Raw genomic sequence first — 22,783 nt, 5'->3', positions numbered from 1 at the left:
ATTTATAGTTTCTAACCTGACTCTGAGTAGAGGCCCTAACACCGTCATCTTATGCGCGTTTCATGCTTAACGGGAAGTTTTCAGTGCGATAGACGGATATGCTTGGATCCATTTCCAGTTTCTGGACAAGTCCATTTTCAGTGAAGGGGTGTATCACGACTACACGTACATACATAAGTCGTCTGCTTCCGATATTTACAATGTCTAATCAAGGAAAGGAAAATGACAACTACGCTTTTCATGTGGATTTAACAAGCCGTTTAATTGCTATGTTCATGTATGCAGAGGGATATAATTCCAAACTCTCAACGTTATGTAATTTACGCAATTATTCAGTAGTTGCCGAACAGGATGAAATACGTCATTATGTCGTCTGATGGGAAGAAACTGGCCTATAGTGTACGCAATATGGCGCCGTGTTAGTATGGGAAGTCCGTTAAGCATGAAATAGTGCAGGGGTTGCCAGCATTAGTGCCATTCTGGTCTCAGTCAGGTTAGAAATTATAAGTCAATGATTCAATTGACTTAGTTCTGTGCACTTTTTATCACATTAAACATTCTCGTTTTTTAAATCGGTAGGGGGGTACAAACAAACGGGAATGTAGAGTCAGACTAGTATGATCCAGAACAAATCCGGATTAAATAGAAGTTTTCCCTGTAAGCATCATCCCCAATAACATCTCTACCATGCACACATCACCAGAAAAAGATGAAACATAGTTTGTGGTACAGGAGTCCGTTCGTAGCGGACACACCATCTCGACCTGGTTCATCAAAACAGTCATTTAGGATTCTTAAGACAGAAATCTCTCTCTCTCTCTCTCTCTCTCTCTCTCTCTCTCTCTCTCTGCCTATTAATATATATTCAAGGAAGGACACTTCTCTCGTATCTCCTTAGAATTATTTACAAATTGCTAAACATATTACCGAATGCAAGTGTAGCTTAAAATATCGGTAAAGTCTTTAAAGGGTCACAGGAGAAATGAGATAAGTATTCTCCATTGAATTGTTACATGTTGTACATATATTGCATGTAGTACATATATTACATATTATACATATATTACATATTGTACATATCTTGCATAAAATACCGATAGTACATTATGTACAAATATTGCATAATGTAGATAGTATATAATGTACAAATATTGCATAATGTAGATAGTACATAATGTGTATATATATATATATATATATATATATATAATGTAGCATTGTACATATATTGTATTATGTACATATATTGCATAATGTACATTTATTGCATGATATTGATATTACATAATCTACTTTTATTGCATCATGCACATATATTACATAATGTACAATTGTACATACTTTAGATATATTACATAATGTACATATAGTGCGTAATGTAGATAGTACATAATGTACAGATATTACATAATGTACATCTATTGCATAATATGCATATATTACATAATGTACTTATATTGCATAATGTACATATATTGCATAACGTGTGTATATATATATATATATATATATATATATATATATATATATATATATATATATAATGTACTTGTATTGCATTATGTACATATGTAATGTACATATATTGCATAATGCACATATATTGCATAATGTACATATACTGCATAATATTGATATTACATAATGTACATATATTGCATAATGTACATATATTACATAATGTACATATATTGCATAATGAATGTATATTGCATAATGCACATATATTGCATAGTGCACATATATTTCATAATATTGATATTACATAATGTACATATAGTGCATAATGTACATATATTGCATGTGTGTTGTGTGATTAGGATTTATAAGATAGCTTTTAAACAATATTCAGTCATATCTCTATGATGTCTGCAGTGTGGCAGTTTATAGTGATGTCTAGCACTGAGGGATCATGTCGCAGACACGTAGCATGATGTCCCACCCAGTCACATTATCCTGACACCAGGCCAACCAGTCCTAACACTAATCTCTTAATGCTGAGTGCCAGGCAAGACAGCTGGTAGTACCATTTTTGTATGTCTTTGGTATGACTTGGCCAGGGTTCAAACCCTTGACCTCTTGCTTCCAAAGCAGAATGCTCTAACTGCCAGGCCACCAGAGTGGTCTGTATGTTTTGCACAATGTACATATATTGCATAGTGTAGATATTACATTATGTACATCTATTGCATAATGAAGATAGTACATAATGTACATGTATAATATGCATATATTACATAATGTACTTTTATTGCATAATGTACATATATTGCAGATTGTACATCTATTGGATAGTGTACAGATATTACATAATGTACATATAGTGCAAAATGTAGATAGTACATAATGTACAGATATTACATAATGTACATATATTGCATAATATGCATATATTACGTAATGTACTTTTATTGCATAATGTACATATATTGCAGATTGTACATCTGTTGTATAGTGTAGATATTACATAATGTACATATATTGCATAATGTAGATAGTATGTAATGTATATATAGGTTACATAATTAACTTATATTGCATTATGTACATATATTACATAATGTACATATATTGCATAATGAACATATATTGCATAATGCACATATATTGCATAGTGTACATATATTGCATAATATTGATATTACATAATGTACATATATTGCAGAATGTACATATATTACATAATGTACATATAATGCATAATGTAAATATATTATTTAATGTACATATATTGCATAGTGCATATATATTACATAATGTACATATATTGCATAATATTGATATTACATAATGCACATATATTGCATCATGAATATATATTGCATAATGTACATATATTGCATAATGCACATATATTGCATAATGTACATATATTTCATAATATTGATATTACATAATGTATATATAGTGCATAATGTACATATATTGCTTGTGTGTGTGTGTGTGATTAGGATTTATAAGATAGCTTTTAAACAATATTCAGTCATATCTCTACGATGTCTGCAGTGTGGCAGTTTATAGTGATGTCTAGCACTGGGGCATCTAGTTGCAGACAAGTAGCATGATGTCCCACCCAGTCACATTATCCAGACACCAGGCCAACCAGTCCTAATACTAACCTCTTAACACTGAGCGCCAAGCGAGACAGCTGTTAGTACCATTTTTGTATGTACATAATGTAAATATTTTGCATATTCTACATATATTATTTACAAGAGTAATTTTAGCAATGATATGAACACCTATGGTACTTTAAACTAGCGTCTCATCAGGAGCTACAGTTAGGGGCCACACTTAAAGGAGTAATTCACTATAAACTTTTATTAACTTTGCATTTGTTTTTATATTATGGTGGGGGGGGGGTTGTTACACAGTGTTGAAAATGGTGAAATTAAGATTGTGTTCCATGTAAAAAGGCTGAAAATAACATTTTAAGACAGTCAGTATTAGACGTGAGCAGGGGTTTCCCTGTGACTTTTCATAAATACCTTTTTGTTCAGTTTTGTATGTGAATAAACCAAGTTTCAGCATGGGAGTTTATAGTAGATGAGATTGAATTTGAACCAATGCAACTCTTGTTCTCTCTCTCTCTTTACATACTTAAACATGCATTTGTGAACATGAGGAAAACAAAATGTGTGTGTTTCCTATTGCACAGGTTTAAAAAATTAGGTAAGTATGTTTTTACATTATATATATATATATATATATATATATATATATATATATATATATATATATATATATATATATATATATATATAATTGGTATAATTAATGTATTAAGTGCTTCAAGTTCCCCAGCAAAACGAGCTCAATTAGATGCACAAATCAATTTCTGAATTTGTATATTTTTAAAATATTTTTTTATTATTTTGTTTTACCCGGGGGGGGTTGATAGTGTCAGTATTGGACAACAGTGACGGGTGTCTGACGGGAAGGACATATTTTTTGGATTGAACATACAGTGAATTAACTTTGATTTTTTTTTAACAATGTGCTAGAGAATCAGAAAGAAAAATATGTTGTTGTTGTTGTTGTTTAGGGTTTAACGCCATTTTTCAGCACTCGATAGGCTATACATGGCGGCCAGTATTAATGGTGGAGGAAGAACCCGGGAAAACACCGGAAAGAACCACCGACCCTCGAGAAGCTACTGGCAAGCTTTCTCACATACCCACATTGGCTGAGAAAGAAAAATATAATTTTCTCTTTATTATAATACTTTGATGTTGTATCAATATATAATATTTGGTTCATTTGATCAGCAAATGGCTCCCCTAGAATATCAGTGTTGAAACTGCAAGTGTGTTTTGCAATGTCTAAACATTTATTTGACTTTTCAACTATCCCCCCCCCCCCGCTTCTGACACTGACAACCTAATTGATTTGCATATTAAAGTTAAGATAAAAGTAAGAACTGTTCACACTTCTTTTTGAAGCAACATGTTCACTTGATAGTGAATATTGGAGATACGTATATTATCGTCAGTTTTGAATAGGGAAGTTAGTGACTCACAAATCTGTCTCTCTCACACACATACAAAATGACAACACACATGCACACCCAAACTACCGGTATTACTGGAAATATGCCAATACCAATGAATATCTCTGGTATAATAAATTAAGTTGTTCATAACAAAATGTTTATTTTCTCACTTTGAAAAATGCAGCAAAACAAATTAATTTATAACCCAGTTTGATTTACTTACTTTCCTTCTGACGTCCTCCACCCCCATCCATCCCCCAATTCTGACGTCCTCCACTCCCATCCATCCCTCAATTCTGCACCTACACCAAAAGCAGAAGATTTCCACTGTGAATATCAACCACATATTCTGCTTGTTTCATTGGGGGGGTGTAGAAGGTTGTAAACAATCTTTTCGTCGGTTTTAATAGTGCCCATAATAATGACAGACAACTGTAGATGATGAAATGCATGACTGAATTTTTTGTTAAATATGTGGAAAATGACAACATCTGGAAGGATACATTAAGTGACAAGCTTACATGTATAGCTTAAAAAATGTATGAATGGTAAAGAATTAGATAAAAGCTTTTCTTTTGAAACTAAGCTGATGATGACTAAAAAAAACACATCCTTCATGCCATCTTTGCCAGCTTCCGCAACTGGATTCTGCTTGCAATGGAAATTGAATAAGACTCATGCGCATGCTTCTTCAAAATCAGGCATTAAATTCAATCTGTTTACTTGGTAAATGGTCATTTTGCGCTTCAGAACATCGTGCTTTACTTCTGCAATTAAGAATGAAGAGGAATGAGATAGCATTTCCATTTTAATGGAAAAACAGTTTCAAGCAGTACAGAAGCTGAGCGATTTGACCATATAGAAAATAGATAAGATGGGCCTGCAGGAGAGTCTTAGTGCGGATCATTCATCACCTTTGGTGGGATCCAAATCTGGTGAGAAGTGTCCATAATGAACCCTGTTCTGGAGTGTAAGTACATTTATATTGAATTTTTAATGGTGTTGGCATGGTATATAATTATTGTTAATGTTTTGTACATGTGAAAATCTCAGAGAATTTAAACAAGACTGCAATATACAGTTCACAGTATTAATTCAAGGGGAATAACTCTCCCTTATATTCTGAAGCACAGATCTAAGAAAGTTTCAGACATATTAAGAATATTTGAGATAACAGTCATGCAATCAATACTATCTCTAATGGATATTTATTTGAATACTCAAATATTTCAGAGTTTACTGATAGAATTTCAAATGCCTATAGAAATATGCTCCTGTCAACTCTCTAGGTGGCACTCTACAATTTTTTTTCTGCATAGGGGTTAGGATTTTATAGAAAAAGATTTTCTCCAGTTTTCTTCACTGGTTATACTGGCTATTTAAAAAAGACCTTGTATATCTTAGGTAGTTTTCCAAGAATCTTTAATTCCTTTTATTTTGGTGTATGATTGGCAGGTGAAATGTTTGTTGTGGAGTATACAGCTTGGCCTTACTTCAGTTGTGCACCTCTAAGAAAACTGCTAGATCCGCAATGGCTATTTTCACTTCATGCACTTAAGAGGTAAATTGGGGGAAAAAAGACAAAAACAAGTCAAGAACATTTTTTAAATACATTTTATATATTTGATAATTCATTCATTGAGCTTTCAGAAGCTGATATTGTCAACTTTAGCAAAATTCCTTTTCCCTATTTTAATAATTGCTAAAGATAGTGTACTTTAGACTAATTCAGGCTGATGTTTTGAGCACAAGGGTGCAGTCATTTTAGTTAGCTGTGTGCTTAGATCATGTACAATTTCCACAAGTAAAAAATCAAAAGAAATTTCATCAACAGTACATGAAAGTAACATAGAGGTATACAAGCATTCTCTCTATTGTGCATGTTACAAATGTAAACAACTTCACCTTACTCCTGTCACACTCTCAGAAGCTTATGATATCTGTAGAATGCCCCCACAATGAACACATAGGTATTATTATTGTATGAATTAAGTTTGGCTGAAACATTTAAGCCGCAAGCATCAAAACAGTAATTTTGAATAATTTTCCTCTATTTCCCCCGCAGAACTGTAGTATTTATTATGTCACAGACCCACACTTTATGATGAAGAGTGAACCATTTTAAATATGCACATTACATTTTGTCAGCATAGCAACCAATTTTATGCTGAAAGATAGGAACATGAAACTTGCCATAATTGTACCTCAGATGTCATCCATAAATTTTACAGTTTGAAAAGGGATGGAACAGATGAGCTTCATGGAGGTCAATGGTCAAAGGTTATAATATTTACCTATTGTTTAAATAGGGAAGAAAGCAAATTTGCTTTGTCGTCATTTATTTCTTAATTTCAATACAACAACAAAAAAAGAACATTTTCACTATATATTTCTTTCATTTAATGCAACTGTTTTAAATTTAAATTGACTTCACTACTTTATTCTTAGATTTCTAATTTCCCCATAATTAAGGTCATTTCACACACAGTACTTCCTCAAGGCATATTTTGTAAGCAAGAGCAAAATAATGTACATAATGATAGTTTTGTATTTTGTATAGGGTTAGAATTTTAAGAAAAGAAGAATTTCCCTGGGTTTCCACACTGGTTATACTGGCTGTTTAGAAAGGACCTTTTATATATTAGGTATTGTTCAAAGAACCTTTCATTCATTTTTGGTGTATACTTGATGGGTCTAATATGGGTTATAGAGTATACAAATTGGCCATATTTGAGATGTCAGTGACCTCTAAAAGAAACTGCTAGCTCCGCTTGGTCTTATTCACTTCCTGGACTTCAGAGGTAAATTGTAAGAAAAATGGCCAATAACTGTTTTTACATATTATATATTGGAAATTCATCATTGCACTTTCAGAAGCTGGTATTGTCTAGTTAGGCAAAATTAATTTTCCCTTTTTTTCATAACTGCTAAGGATAGTGAACTTGAGACTAATTCAGGCTGATATTTTTAGCACAGGTGAGCAGTCATTTTAGTTTAACTGTGTGCTTAGATTATGTACGATTTCCACAGGTACACTATCCAAATTTCAGTCACAGGACATGAAAGTAACATACAGGTATACAAACATTCTCTCCTTTATGCATGTTGCAAATATAAACAACTTTATCTTACACCCACCCCTATTTCAGAAGTTGACAATATTTGTAGAGTGCATCCTTATGTGAGACAACATAAGAGATATATCCCTTGACAGTAATTGTGGAAAAATGAAGCTTTACACTCAATTCAGATGTGTCAAGAAATTACAAATACACAAATTATGAATTAATTTGGTCCAATATTGCATATGCTTATAAAGTGTTTTTCAGTAATAGGATTGATAAATTCAATTTAAACCATGTGGTTATTTTTATTTTATTTCCAGATTTATTTGTTAAGCCAGTTTTCCAGTGAAATACAAGATTTTTGACAGCGAAGCGGAGAAATTTATCTTCATCACAGATGAAAAGTTTGTCATTTTTTTCTTCTTCTAATTTCTGATATTACTAAGACGATAATGTTTTCCACAAGACATATGTAATTTGGAAAACCATGACTTGGACACAAGCTTTAAATTAATTTGTAATACAAAACATTACAATGTCTTTAAGTGCTTATAAATTATATAGCAGTACAAATGTTTGTATAGTGATACAGTAGAACCTGTCTTGAAAGACTACCCCTTCTGAAATAAATAAATAGTCACTCAAGAAAAGTGGTCTCTCATGACAGGTAATAACACTATACAACCAATACATCTGTGCTAGGATAACCTGGTCTCTCAAGACAGGTGGTCTTTTATAGCAGTTGTCTCACAAGACAGGTTTTAATGTACATGTATTTCTTTTGGAAATGTTATTCAAGTTCAGGTTCGAACCCAGGCAGAGTCATTCCAAGGACTTGTAAGAATGGTATTTTCAGTTGCCTTGCTAGGACCTCAGCACTAAAAGGTTAGCATTCGGACTTGTCAACCAGGTTTCAGGATAATGCAATTGAGTGGGACATGATGTTACATGTCTGTGGCATGATGCCCCAGAGCTAGACATCACTATAACTACCACACTGCAGACATCATAGCAATATGACTGAGAAATTCTTAAAGCTACATTAAAAATCTAAATCACATACACACACATTCAAATTAATGTCATAATTTACTTGTTTATACATGACCCATGGATCTTACGTTGTCATGCATGAACTGACACTATGCAAGGTAGGTGTGAAAATGCCAGTCTGCAGAACATTTTGCATGGCTTGTGTACATGATTCAGTTCATGCATTACTTTGAGTTCATGCATTACCTTAGATTCAGATTTTAATGCAGATTTTGTAGCATTCTAGGTTGGAATTTGATTTAGACCTATACGTTATAATTGATGGAATTTGATGTTGACCTATATGTTACAGTTGATGGAATTTGATTTAGACCTATACATTATAATTGATGGAATTTGATTTAGACCTATATGTTACAGTTCATGGACTTTGATTTAGACCTATATATTATAATTGATGGACTTTGATTTAGACCTATACATTATAATTGATGGAATTTGATTTAGACCTATACATTATAATTGATGGAATTTGATTTAGACCTATATGTTACAGTTCATGGACTTTGATTTAGACCTATATGTTATAATTGATGGACTTTGATTTAGTCACCTACATGTTATAATTGATGGAATTTGATTTAGTCACCTACATGTTATAATTGATGGACTTTGATTTAGACCTATGTGTTATAATTGAAGGACTTTGATTTAGACCTATAAGTTATAATTGATGGACTTTGATTTAGACCTATGTGTTATAATTGATGGACTTTGATTTAGACCTATATGTTATAGTTGATGGACTTTGATTTAGACCTATGTGTTATAATTGATGGAATTTGATTTAGACCTAGATGTTATAATTGATGGACTTTGATTTAGACCTATATGTTATAATTGATGAATTTGATTTAGACCTAGATGTTATAATTGATGGACTTTAATTTAGACCTATATGTTATAATTGATGGAATTTGGTTTAGACATATATGTTAAAATTGATGGAATTTGATGTGGACCCATACATTGATGGAAGTTGATTTAGACCTATATGTTATAATTGATGGAATTTTATTTAGTCACCTACATGTTATAATTGATGGAATTTGATTTAGACCTATGCGTTATAATTGATGGAATTTGATTTAGACCTATATGTTATAATTGATGGAATTTGATTTAGACCTATATGTGATTTAATGTCATAATTTACTTGTTTCTACATGAACCATGGATCTTAAGTTGTCATGCATGAACTGACACTATGCAAGGTAGGTGTGAAAATGCCAGTCTGCAGAACATTTTGCATGCGCTTGTGTACATGATTCAGCTCATGCATTACTTTGAGTTCATGCATTACTTTGAGTTCATACATTACTTTGAGTTCATGCATTACTTTGAGTTCATACATTACTTTGAGTTCATGCATTACCTTAGATTCAGATTTTAATGCAGATTTTGTAGCATTCTAGGTTGGAATTTGATTTAGACCTATACATTATAATTGATGGAATTTGATGTAGACCTATACATTATAATTGATGGACTTTGATTTAGACCTATATGCTATAATTGATGGAATTTGATTTAGACCTATATGTTATAATTGATGGACTTTGATTTAGATATATACATTATAATTGATGGACTTTGATTTAGACCTACATGTTATAATTGAGGATTATACCTTGAAAGTTTCAAAGTGCTCGATGTGAAAGAAATCTTGGTATAAGAAAGTATTTGGTTCTGTTGCTGAATACTGCCATTATATGTTAATATTTGCTGCATGATTTTGCTTCCTTAGAAATTGAATAAATTGTAAGGAAAATCTTGAAGTAGGTAAAGGCCAAAATGGATACCTTTACAACAGAAGCAGTCAGGGATGAGTTTTCTTTAACTGCACTTGTACAACAAGAAAAATATTTTGTGTTGATGTGTTACTGTCATGTTTGTTAATATAGCATATAAATGTTGTGATGCCTTTTGTCGCACTTTAATAGCCTTGCCTTAAACCACTGAATGTAAATGTGCTAAACTTGCTGTTTTATTTAACCATTCCGTATCTTGACCTTGTGCAATGATATTATTTTTGGCATCCTATCTAGTGTTTTGAGCGTTGATAGTGGTTGTTATAAGTATTATTAAATTGACATTTTCACAGACTTTATTCAGCAGAACTTAGTGTTTGCAGTCATGAAAAGGATATTATGGTGGGGGCTGTAAATTGGATTTCTGTGATTTATCTACAGTCATTTTTAAAATCAAACCATGTTACAATGAGGATACAGTAATATTGGCACGCTGTTAATAATGATTTCTTTTTCATGACTTAATATTCCTCGAACATGTGTAAAAAGTGGAAGATCTTAATTTAAATCTTCAATTTGAAAACAGATTTGATACCAGCAAGAAAATTAACTTGTTTCTAATATTGTATCATTTGTCTCTAAAATATTTGTTCTACATGCTTTTTTTGAAAGAAATGAGTGATCAGTGTAAAATGAAATTGTTTTCAAAATGACGTAGAATGCCAAATGTACCCGTACAATATTTTCCACATGGATTGGATATGGAATCCATATGTACTTTTACAGAAATATCCATATGGACATTTTTATTCTATAGCTGAACCACTCTTATGGATTTCAGTGTATCCGTATGGAAATGTTATGGATTCCTTACATACTCCATATGGAAAATCCCACGAAATATGCAAATTAGTCCATGAGATATGTCGGTTGTCCATATGGAATAAAATTAAAATTCCATATGGAATTTGGCAATAATCCATATGGAATTTGTGAATAATCGATATGGAATTTGACAATAGTTCATATGGAATTTGCTAATAGTCCATCCGGTACAAAATTTTCCAGGTGTACTTAACACGGATTTCAGACGGGTTTTTTAAGCGCTTTCTGCCTAAACCATAAAAAATTTGTTTCAGATTTCTATTAAACTGCCTAATGATTCTTAGACATTATTGGGAATCAATGATAAATATTCACAATAATTTTTAAAATGGATTATTTTGACAGACATTATCAAATAAGATTTAGGTTTTACTTGTCCTCATTTTCTTTCTTGCATACAAAGCCTAATCCATGATGGCATCACTTAAATCTTTTTCATTTCACTGAAAAGTTTGGTAGGATTTCAGAAATATTTTGACCAAAACTTTCATTGAAATTTTGGTGAGATCTCACTAAAATTTAACTGGAATATTTTAGAGGTTTCACAAAAAATTTGACTAAAACGTTTGTGAAATTTCACTAAAATTTTGATCATTATATAGTATTTTACTGAAGTTTAACTAGTTTTTCAGACATTTCAGAAGGTTTAAAATTAATAATGGATATGAATTAAACAGGACTTTTTTTTCCAAGGTGATATTAAGTTTGCATGAAAAAAAATATACTGATGTTGTAATTATATGACATCCAAGGCAAGAGATATAGGAGTTAATAATAGTAATAATAATAATAATAATGACTTTATTTAGAGAAGGTAACTTAATTAGTTGCAGAACTAATTTACCATGAGGCCTTCTATCTGTTATGTACAATATTTACAATATATACAACATGATGTGAAGAATCTTGCTTGACACTAAATAATTAAGTGATTTTAAAAATCAAAGTATCAAGCCTGGAATATATGCATAGGCACCTGTGAACATATAAACATATATAAAATATAAAATATTGATCTGCATTGAAAAATTCAACTGTGAAATAATGCAAAATTACAGAAAAGCATCCATTTGAGACATGAAAAGAAGAAATGCTAGGAGCCTGCCATATGTCACTTGTACTGCAGACTTGATTTTTGATTAATATACTAAAACTATGATGCTATTGTTGTCTTTTGAATTAGTCCTTGTTCCATAAGCAGCCGTGACATATGTTATAACGATATAATTACTCTTATTTTACACTGAATTCCAACACACATTTTGATAATATACACAATAATGTCTTATGATATTGAAAGATGATTCTACGTGTGGGCCAAGAAAATTCCGCAAAGATATGACGATGTTTGAGAGACATGGGTATTTTGCTACAATTCCCACCAGTGATCTATACGTTGTCCTCCTTAAGTTCATTCTGGAAGTTAATCAGTTTTGAGTTATATAACTTCAAAATCATCCTGGTTCAATTCCTTGTCCTATTTAGCATGTTAGCTGCTACTTTAGAGCTGTTCATGGCACAAAAAGCAAAATGCTAATCCTGGTGTTCAGTTTTCATACAGACTTACCAATTACGTTCCCATTGACTTTGCATTCAAGCTATTCTCATTGCTGTACATTTTTAAAATGGTTATTCAAACTTGTATCCAACACACCTAGAATAAGATATCATGATCATGTATGTGTTTCTAATAGATAATGGAATTTAGTATTTTGATGCTAAACATGTTAAAATACACAGTAATTATTGCTATCTTCATATAATGTGCATTGTTATACTGTCCTTAAGAGGACCTCAAGGGAGAATAGTCCTTGACTAATGAGTCATCCTCTAAAAATAAAGCATTAGTATTATTAATATTATTATTATAATCTCGCTTGAAAATTCAAATCGCCATGTTTAGCATTCCCATCAGTTTCCATTACGCAAGGATTCATTGGGCAAGTACAAAATTTTGACCAATCAGAAAGCTCTTTACAGCGATCATCCTTTAAATAATACACAGAACAAATACATATTAGAAAGCTCGTTGTAGAATGGGACCGGATAAGGCTTTATTTAAAAAAACGTTTCGGAGACGATATTAAAAAAGGGTCCGTATCGAGGAAAATCAGATTAAGGTCAGGAGAAAAGCAAAACTCTGATTTAAAACAGAAAACAAAAAAACTTGTTTGAGGGCAGTTAAATCCAGTTTAAGTTAAACAAAAATACAACAACAAAAAAATTTGATAAAGAAATATAACAAGGAAAGATGTGGAAAGAAGTTAATTTGCATTAAAATAAATATTACAGCAATCAGAAACAGGAAATATAAATGCTGCTGAAAATCATTCGAATTGTACAAGAAACAAAAAATAAATTTTATTATATCTTATTGATATTTTTTTACTGAAATGTCAGTGATATTACAATCACAAAATATCACTATATTTTTAGAATTTTTGACAAACTCTCAGTGAAATTTCAATCACAAATTCCCACTGATATTTTTCAGAAATGTTGGCAGAGTCATTATATCACCTTAGAGATTCTTTGAAGAAAATTACTTGGGAACAGGCAGCAAAAGAGGAAGCAGAGGAAACATTGGCAATATTATTAACAATTAACAAGCAAATTATATTTTCTTCAAATAATATCATAGATACAATATGGTGTTATTTTTCTCCAAATAAGAAAAGTATATTTCTGCCTGCTGTTGACAGAGGGAACATTAAATAGTCACGCCCAGTATACTTGTAGTATACTGTGATACATATGTCAGTATGTCCAGTCATAGTGTGGTATACTGTGTACAGAATTTTCTGTGGTACCCAGCTCTAATATCTGCTGTTTTAAATTAAGGACTTTCAAAATTTATTTTTACATTCAGGTTTTAATCATTTTTAGTAGCTTAGAAATTGTCATTTTTTTCTGACAGTATTTGATAATAAAATTCACTTGTATACAGGACTATTTTTCATTTGGTAATTCATTGTTAACAGACTGTATAGCTCAGTGAAGTAATATGGAAAAAATATTAGGCATTCTGTTATTTAGAAAGTCCCATGTTTTAAAGAAAATATTTTCTACAATTGATTTTTTATGTCATTTTGTACTAAACTTGTAATAAACATTGTAACATCTAGATATTCTTATCTTGGTTTTCTTATATTTCCATATATATATATATATATATATATATATATATATATATATATATATATATATATATATATATATATATATATATATATATTTGTTGAGAATACATCACCCATGCCCCACATCAGTTTAAAAAAAGCAGATTCTTCATACATACATTTGCAATCAGGGTCAGGATGCATGAGGAAATTATGGTTTAAGTGATGCCAAGTCAGAAATATAATAATACATTAGAGTTATGGGCCCCAGGTGGCCAAGTGGTCTAAAGTACTCCATGTTATGAATAAATGCAGTCTCACTCTGTGGGTTGAAATTGTGGCTTGGTCCATGTGGATACGTGAGAAATCTTGCCAGTAGCATCCCATGGGTAGGTGGTTCTTTCTGGGGTTTTGCCGGGTTCTGCACCAGTTATACTAGCTGCTATGTATATCATATTATGTGCTAAAAAACTGCATTAACTCAACAACATTATATGAATGTGAAAGTCTAGTGCTTGAGTAATGTGTCATGTCATCTTGTGACCTGTCTTTCAGAAGTTAAAAGGCTAGTGTGGTAAAGGCATGTATTAATGGCAGTTATGACAAAACAAATTCATAAAGCCAGTGCAAATCAAAATAAAGCTGATCATATGTGTTAAAATTTATGCTTGGCATAAAACTGACCTTTATTGCTACTATTAGTGTAGCTTTGTTCCTTTTTTTAAAGCATAACATTTACATAAATATGAATTTAACCTTTGATTTATGGAATTTTATTTTGATAGCTTATATGTGATATAAACTTGATAAGATCCATTTATTCACCTTTATGGTAGCATAATGTTCTGAATATGGGAAATTACTAATGATTGTTACCATTTGTTGTGAAATTTGTACCTGCTTATGTAGGTCTGAAAGAGCTTAGAGTTCAGTAGTTTACCAGTAAGTTTAAGTTTGATATATCTAGCTTGTCTAGTAATCTATGATTATAATTTGTGACTAAATATAACCTTTTGGGAAAAACTTTATGTTTCAATAAACGTTAAAAATTAGTGTGTCGGATGAGTGGATGCATGTGTAGATTTAAGGTATAGGATTTAGGCCTTGAACAATGGGCTTATACAGAGACAATAGATAATAGTTTCACTGGACATGATCGGACAGTAAGCTTAGCTGAACATAAAGCTTGGCATATGTTTCATTCAAGGCCTGCTGATTTTCTTGACAGGTTGAGGTTAATCATAGTGCAAGGGAGTCAGTAGGTAGTTTCATTGATTGAAAAGTTTGATACTCCAATCAGCTCAGAAAACTTCTTTTGACTTGCAATGGGGAATGGAAATGTCATATTAACCATAGAGTAAGGTTTCATCTCTTTTCATATTTTTGAAAACCACGTACACATTTAACATATAATCCAATAAAATATTATGTTGTTTATTAAAAGAAAGAGGAATTAGCAAGTTAGCTATCAATATATTATTGTTGATAATAGATCAACAACATGCATAGGCATCTATTATTGTTAATACATCACACACACATACACGTACACACACACACATACTTCAGAAATTTCAATGAGGTATTGTAAATGATATAGAGGAATTAGCAAGCTAGCTAGCAAATTTGCTATCAACACATTATTGTTCACAACAAGCTAGGCAACACAGATAGGTATCGAGCTATATACTTGAAACACATGTCACACAAACACACACACATTATTCAGAGATTCCAATGTGGTATTGTAAATGATGAAGAGGAATTAGCAAGTTCAGTATAATATATTATTGTTGAAAATGAGCTAGGCAAGACAGATAGGCATCTAACTTAATTTGGTATCAAATATAAGAAAATGTTCACCCAAGTAATGTTTGCTGTCAAAATGCAGATTTATTATATAAAAATTGGTGACTTTTAAAATTTGGAATTGTTACTTGGTGGTGCTGTTTAGTGAAAATATCTTAATCGGATTGATTGATAAATCCCAGTGATTATTTCTCATCTCTAAAAATTTTAAATTTTGGCATGTGGAGGAGAGTGTTTTACAGGCAGCCAGTCAACAGCTAAGAAGTTGCCAATGATGATGCAATTCTTTTAGTATCTGGAAAAAAAAGCCTGTAAGTTGTGGATATGAAATGAATTGATACTAAATCTTAAAAATATACATGCCTAAAATAGACACAGGGAGTTTTTTAGTTTAAGAGCATTAGAGCACCTATAATGTAATTTCCTTTTTTGTCTTGAAATTTGTTGATATGGACCTATGATGGTGAGGGAGCTAGATTTATAAAAAATGAAGGGACAATATAGATAGAATTAATGGTGTAGGGAGGAGGTGACACTGTTAATGTCAAGCAGTCATCAATCAGTGGGTGAAGCTAAAAGAGTGAGTCAGGCATTGCCAGGGATATAAATGCTCTGCACAATGCAAGGGAGTTCATTTAATTCATATGTGGAATGTACACGAAAGTTGTTCAGCCTGATATTATTGCTGAATCAAAGAGATGACTTGGTATACTGTGAATGAAAGAAAATATTTAATTTTGTTAGAGAAAGAGCAAGACACAAGAGTTTTTCAAGGAATATTTCCATACACTTCTAATGGATCAAGTCAAGGTGAGTGGCATGTATTACACATGTCTGACTGTTTATGATTTTTGTACATGAATGTCATCCTAAAGCTGCCATTTTGATTTCTAAAAATATGACTGTAAATTAATAGTCATTCAATAGTCCAGACATAAATGAATGCTTCTTAATGATAACAAATGCAAAAATATTCAACTTGACTAAGAATTTTCTAAAGTTAAAATTTTATTATTACTATAGCAGGTGCAAAAGCTTTTGGCTCTAAAGCTTGACAGATGACACAAACAACTAATTTGTAGTTAATGCTCTGTAAAAGGTATCAACCAACATCTAAAATAATAATAATAATAATAATATTAATAATGATCATAATTTTTTACAATTTATTTTCAGGTGACATTCAGTGATGCAATGTGGGTATGTGAGAAAGCTTGCCAGTAGCTTCTCGTGGGTTGGTGGTTCTTTCCGGTGTTTTCCTGGGTTCTTCCTCCACCATTAATACTGGCCGCCATGTATAGCCTATCGTGTGCTGAAAAATGGCGTTAAACCCCACAACAACAACAACAACAACATTCAGTGATGAAAGGAAAGGTGCATTTTTGTCTTAGTAGGTGTCAGAGACTAACAAAGATCCAGTCATGGCATGTGTAACATCGTGCACAAGTTCATGGAATAGTGGAAGGAGATTGATATAGGTATGGTAATTTTTTAAGCATGATTTTTTAATATATTACTGTCCTATGCTTTTGTGAATTGTTAATCAGAGTTAAAGTCATTGATTTGAAAACAAATATGGCCATAAGGCAGTCCTTTAAATTCCATAGGATTATAACAATATATTGGCCTTATTCTTACAGAATTGGAATAAAGATGCAAACATGAGAGTTGATCATAGTGTTTAAAACTATTATGTCAAGCTGTCTAAACATGATACACTTCTGAACCAAACAACAATATTGATTTTGTATATATATATATATATATATATATATATATATATATATATATATATATATATATATATATATGCACAGTGGCAAAAGCAAGGTAAATAGATTAAAAGACTAGATGTCACAAGTTTAGGACATAGCTTGTGTATGAATTAGTGGGGTAGGTGTGAATCAGACTGCCTTTTTTTCAGTGGTCTCTACCAAATCATGCCTTGAAACTGAGACCTCCATATCTCTATAAAGGTGTTCTTTCACCTAAGCTCCTGAAATGATACACCATACCAGTTTCTAAGATATAATTTGCCTCTGTTCTTAAAAGACATAGCCTTTCAATCCAGTTGACCTACTTAGGCTGAAAAAAAAGTATTTACAAGTTTATATATGTACATGATCCCTCTGCTGTCACCAGACATGACAGAAGAAACATTCTCAACAAGTCCAAGCTCAGACCAGGGATATTGCCAACACTGGATAGGTGTGTTACAACCCAATCCATCTGAGGCAATGCAGCAGATGAGATCCTGTGCCAAAAGTATGAAAATAAAGAAATCTTCAGGATGTTTCGCCATGCATTATCAGTGTCATTAAGAATGTAGAATACAATGACAACTATAATTACTGGTAAAGCTATGTCTGACTTTTTTATCTGAAGGTTTCTTTTCTAGTTGACCTTACAGCTCATGATAATATTTGACGTGCATATTTAACTTTATCTGTCTATTGATTCCATCATCTAAATTGTCTTTTAATTGGCTGTTATCAATAAAAGCATGTTTTATTGCAGATCCTGATAGAGCTGAAACTTTAACAAAATATGAAAGTACAGCACCAAAAGAAATGATAGATGCCAGAAAATCATGCTGGAAGGCTTTGGTGAAATCAATGATACCCATCCACAGCAAAGGAGACAGACATAGCACAAATTTGTTTCTCAAACAATGTTTATCATCACTTTGTGGATATTTTTTTCTTTATAAAAGTTCATCCCACTTATGTATTGTCATTCCCATTGTTAATGAATCACTTGTTTATGACTGCTATAAATCAAACACTTACATATCACGGACCAAAAGTTTTGCTAACTGAGATGATCACTTGCCCAACCTGATGAAATGTCATTAAAATCTGGAATATCTTCAGTGGAAATGGGTTTTCCATCAACATTCTCAGATGATCTGTTATCCATTATCCCAATTTCTGTTTGATGTACATCATATGCCCTCTTGGCCAACTGTTACTTATTTCCAGTGATCTTTTGTTTTCTACTATCTATGAAAGTTATGATTTGCTCTTTCTTTAAATTTAGTAGATCTTAAGCAGTTATTTCGTGGGATAATTGAATATTTATTGGATTTATATTCAAACAATCAATGAAATTGTGGACCGAATTTGTTTGATCTCCACTAGTGAAACTTTGTAACTTTGAAGTAAACTAATACCTACCCACAGGGGAGTTAACTATATAGGTATTTCCACTACAATAAAAGACTGGATTGAAGTCATCCATGAACCTGGTGATATAAACCCATTTATCCGAGTTGTATAGAATGTGGATGAGAAAGATAGACTCAATATACTAGCCAATCAAAGTGTCTGTTTAATTTGTGCAAATCACATATAGTCATTCTGATACATTATTATGTTTAATAATATGCATAGGTCTTGCTCATAGTTAAAATCATCCATCATGTAACACTTTTTCATAAGTTCAGTTAAAATCTGATGAGAGATGATGTTACTTACATGTTGACAAGCTCAGCCAATCAGAAACAAGGTGACATAATATGCATGGATTTCAGTCATATTCATACTCAACGAAGACCTTGATGACATGGGCCTATGTACCTCAGCCAATCAGATTCAAGGTGACATAATATGCATGGATTTCAGTCATATTCATACTCAACGAAGACCTTGATGACATGGGCCTAGGTACCAAGCTTGATCAAAATCCTATCAAAACTATTTTCTAGAGTGGTAAAAATCCTCAGCCAATCAAATGCAAGATGATATAATAAATATGCATTATCCAATTCAGTCAGTAGGAATGGACCCAATGCATTATCAAATTCAGTCATGATCTTGATATATAAGCCTGTATTTGAAGTTTGGACAAAATCAGATTAAAAAAGTATGGTTTTCAGAGTACTAACAGGTTCAGCCAATCAGATGCAAGGTCAGCTCATTAATATTTTTTGACCTTGCTCATTATCAACAGCATTACAGATCTTTAAAATACAAGTACATATACAAAGTTTGTTCAGAATTGGATCATAATTATAGAGTGACAACAAGCTCAGTCAATCAGATGCAAAACACTTATCATTAATGTGCATGAATCTCACTCATATTAAAAATTGTCTGATATCTTGATAGTATAAACATATATGTCAGGTTTGGTATTAATCAGGTCAGAAACATGGCTTCCAGTGGTAAAAAGGTCAGCCAATCAGATGCAAGATCATCTGATCAGAATGCTTCTCAACCCATGCAAGATCCTGATGAGATAAGCCCATATTTAAAGTCCGATTCAAATTTTGTGTTAGAGATTCTTGAAAATCCTATACCTTAGCTGCTGTATTCAACTGAATGTTAAAATACTATTATAAAAGCAATAAGAAATTCCTACAGCCAAAGACATAATGAAGCTGTATAGTAAATTATATTTATTTTATAAAATGGCTGCATAAATGGTGGAGTTTGTTATAACTGGATTGAAACATATCAGAATAATTTGCATATTCAACAGGTTATCCCTCTGCAATCCTTTGCTAAAAATGTGAAGATGTATAGAAATTTCAAAACTTTTTATTGTAAGCTTGGCACAGCTCCCAATAGTGAAGGGTTATTGCAATGGACCTTTCAAAATGTATTAATCCATATAGTTTATAAGCTCCTAAAAGAGATTATTATCTGAGAAATAGAATTTTGTTAGCAATTCTTTATTCTTTATTTTTGGATGCCATACTATAATGTGCATCTTCATTCCATATTCCTGTACTATGCCTTATGATTTTGTCCTGAATGGTATACTGTTTTGTTTCTTGCCAGGATGGGCAACAAAAATATTAAGAGTTTGTGGTCAAGCATTCTGAAGTTGTATCTCTTACACAAAAGTTGATTATGCAACTAAATTAAGGTATAATGTATTATATAACTATGCATATATGGCTAATTTTTGTACCCTGATATTCCCCAAAGATTTTTAAAAATGTTGCTGGCAGCAACCTCGTTTGGGGCTCTGCATTAGGAGGTTTGTGTTAGGAAAGGTTGGCCTGGATAATGTGACTGTGTCAGAAACACCAGGGCCTCTCCATGTTCTTGTTCAAACAAAATTTTTCTTTAATAAAATTAAAAAGTGTTGTTTGGCCCAGGCCCCCTTATGGGCCAGGGCCAAGGGGATATATCCCTGGTTGCCCCTCCCCCTCTTGTCGGCCCTGGATGCTACATGTCTGCGGCATGATGCCCCAATGCTAGACATTGTTATAAACTGTCACAATGGAGAGATCATAGCGATATGACTGACATTTTTTTAAAGCTACATTAAAAATCAAAATTTCACTCACACACACTATACCCTGCATTTAACTGATCTCAGTTTATTTAAGTATGACTGACCTAACAACACACCATTTTCATTAAGTACACCTGGGATGGATTCCCACAGTCTCTTTCACCACCACCCAAAAAATAAATCCTTGCACAAGACACATAACAGTATATTACCAGGAAGACTTTGATCAGTCCCAAAAGTTTCTTATGAAGCAGATTTGAAATCAATAACAAAATTCTTCTACGATGTCATACTGGGATCAATCACAAAATGTCTTCTCAGAATGTGAATGATCCCAAAATATTTTAAGATGCAGACTTTGCAGCAGTCTTTAGATATTTCTCTCCAGTCAAATGTGCGAGCAATCCCAAGAATCCTGTACATGAAAATTTGGTATTGATCCCCAAAACTATCTACCAGAAAAACATGGGATCAGTCCCTAAAGTATCTTTCCAGACAAATATGGGATCAATCCCAATGTTGTTTTTTTTTAACCAGGCTTACTAGAAAATCTTGGGATAAATGCACAAATGTTTGCCAAGCATGGGGTCAATTGCAAAACTATACCTGGAAAATGTGGGATCAGTACCAAAATGTACTTTCAGAAAAGCATGTAATTTATCCCAGATACCACTTTATAAGTCAAAATTGGGATTGCTCCCAAAAGTGTGTACACTTGATCTGCAAAATTTGTTGTTCATTCTTGGGACCAGTACCAATACATGAGTGAAAATGGCCAATTTTGTTACCCCTAACAGTATTGTTAAATTGGATTAAATGGTAGTTTTTATGGAAAGTTACTGTTCACAAGAGTAATTGCACATTTTGTCCTCATGAAGTATTGTGGGTAATATTGATTCTTTCATTTCTCAGTAGAGATCCATTGGGTTTGTGCATACATCTGAGTCTTAAATTCCATTTGCATAGCTAGTGAGTGATATTGTATGATAGTCTATATTCATCTCATTATATATATATATATATATATATATATATATATATATATATATATAGGTAGAGAAAGAGAGATGTTTTATTACACTGCATGTCATTATACTAATATATTTACATTATTACTCCAAGAGAAAGATTATTGATTGAGAAGAAGAAGCTGAAGATAAGGAAACTTTGCATCAGTTGAAAGAAACAAAATACTAATTACCTTGAATATTAATTTACTAGAATGATTCCCAGCATTTAATTAAAATGCACAATTAATTCCAATTTAATAAATTGAATTTTGTAACTTTCATTCATTTTCAAAAGAAATTTAATGTGGAGAAAATCTTCAGAACTTTAATAACCTAGATCATTAATCTATTA

At 32.1% G+C, this 22,783-nt stretch overlaps 1 protein-coding gene and 1 long non-coding RNA gene across 2 annotated transcripts in view; both read left to right on the top strand.

Annotated features, from left to right (window-relative positions):
• Nucleotides 1-22,783, top strand: part of LOC149772785 (sodium- and chloride-dependent glycine transporter 2-like) — a 61,365-nt gene that overhangs the window by 10,185 nt on the left and 28,397 nt on the right. The window lies entirely within an intron of this gene.
• LOC149772786 (uncharacterized) lies at nucleotides 5,489-14,362 on the top strand. Its single transcript, XR_016417597.1, has 3 exons — nucleotides 5,489-6,053; nucleotides 7,878-7,961; nucleotides 13,741-14,362. It is a non-coding gene; the product is annotated as an uncharacterized LOC149772786 (long non-coding RNA).

Source organism: Sinohyriopsis cumingii, unplaced genomic scaffold (genome assembly GCF_028554795.1).
Source record: "Sinohyriopsis cumingii isolate HCF-2022 unplaced genomic scaffold, ASM2855479v2 utg001176l, whole genome shotgun sequence".
Taxonomy (NCBI): Eukaryota; Metazoa; Mollusca; class Bivalvia; order Unionida; family Unionidae; genus Sinohyriopsis; species Sinohyriopsis cumingii.
Note: the sequence above shows the minus strand (reverse complement) of the source record. Positions and strands in the feature narration are given on the sequence as shown.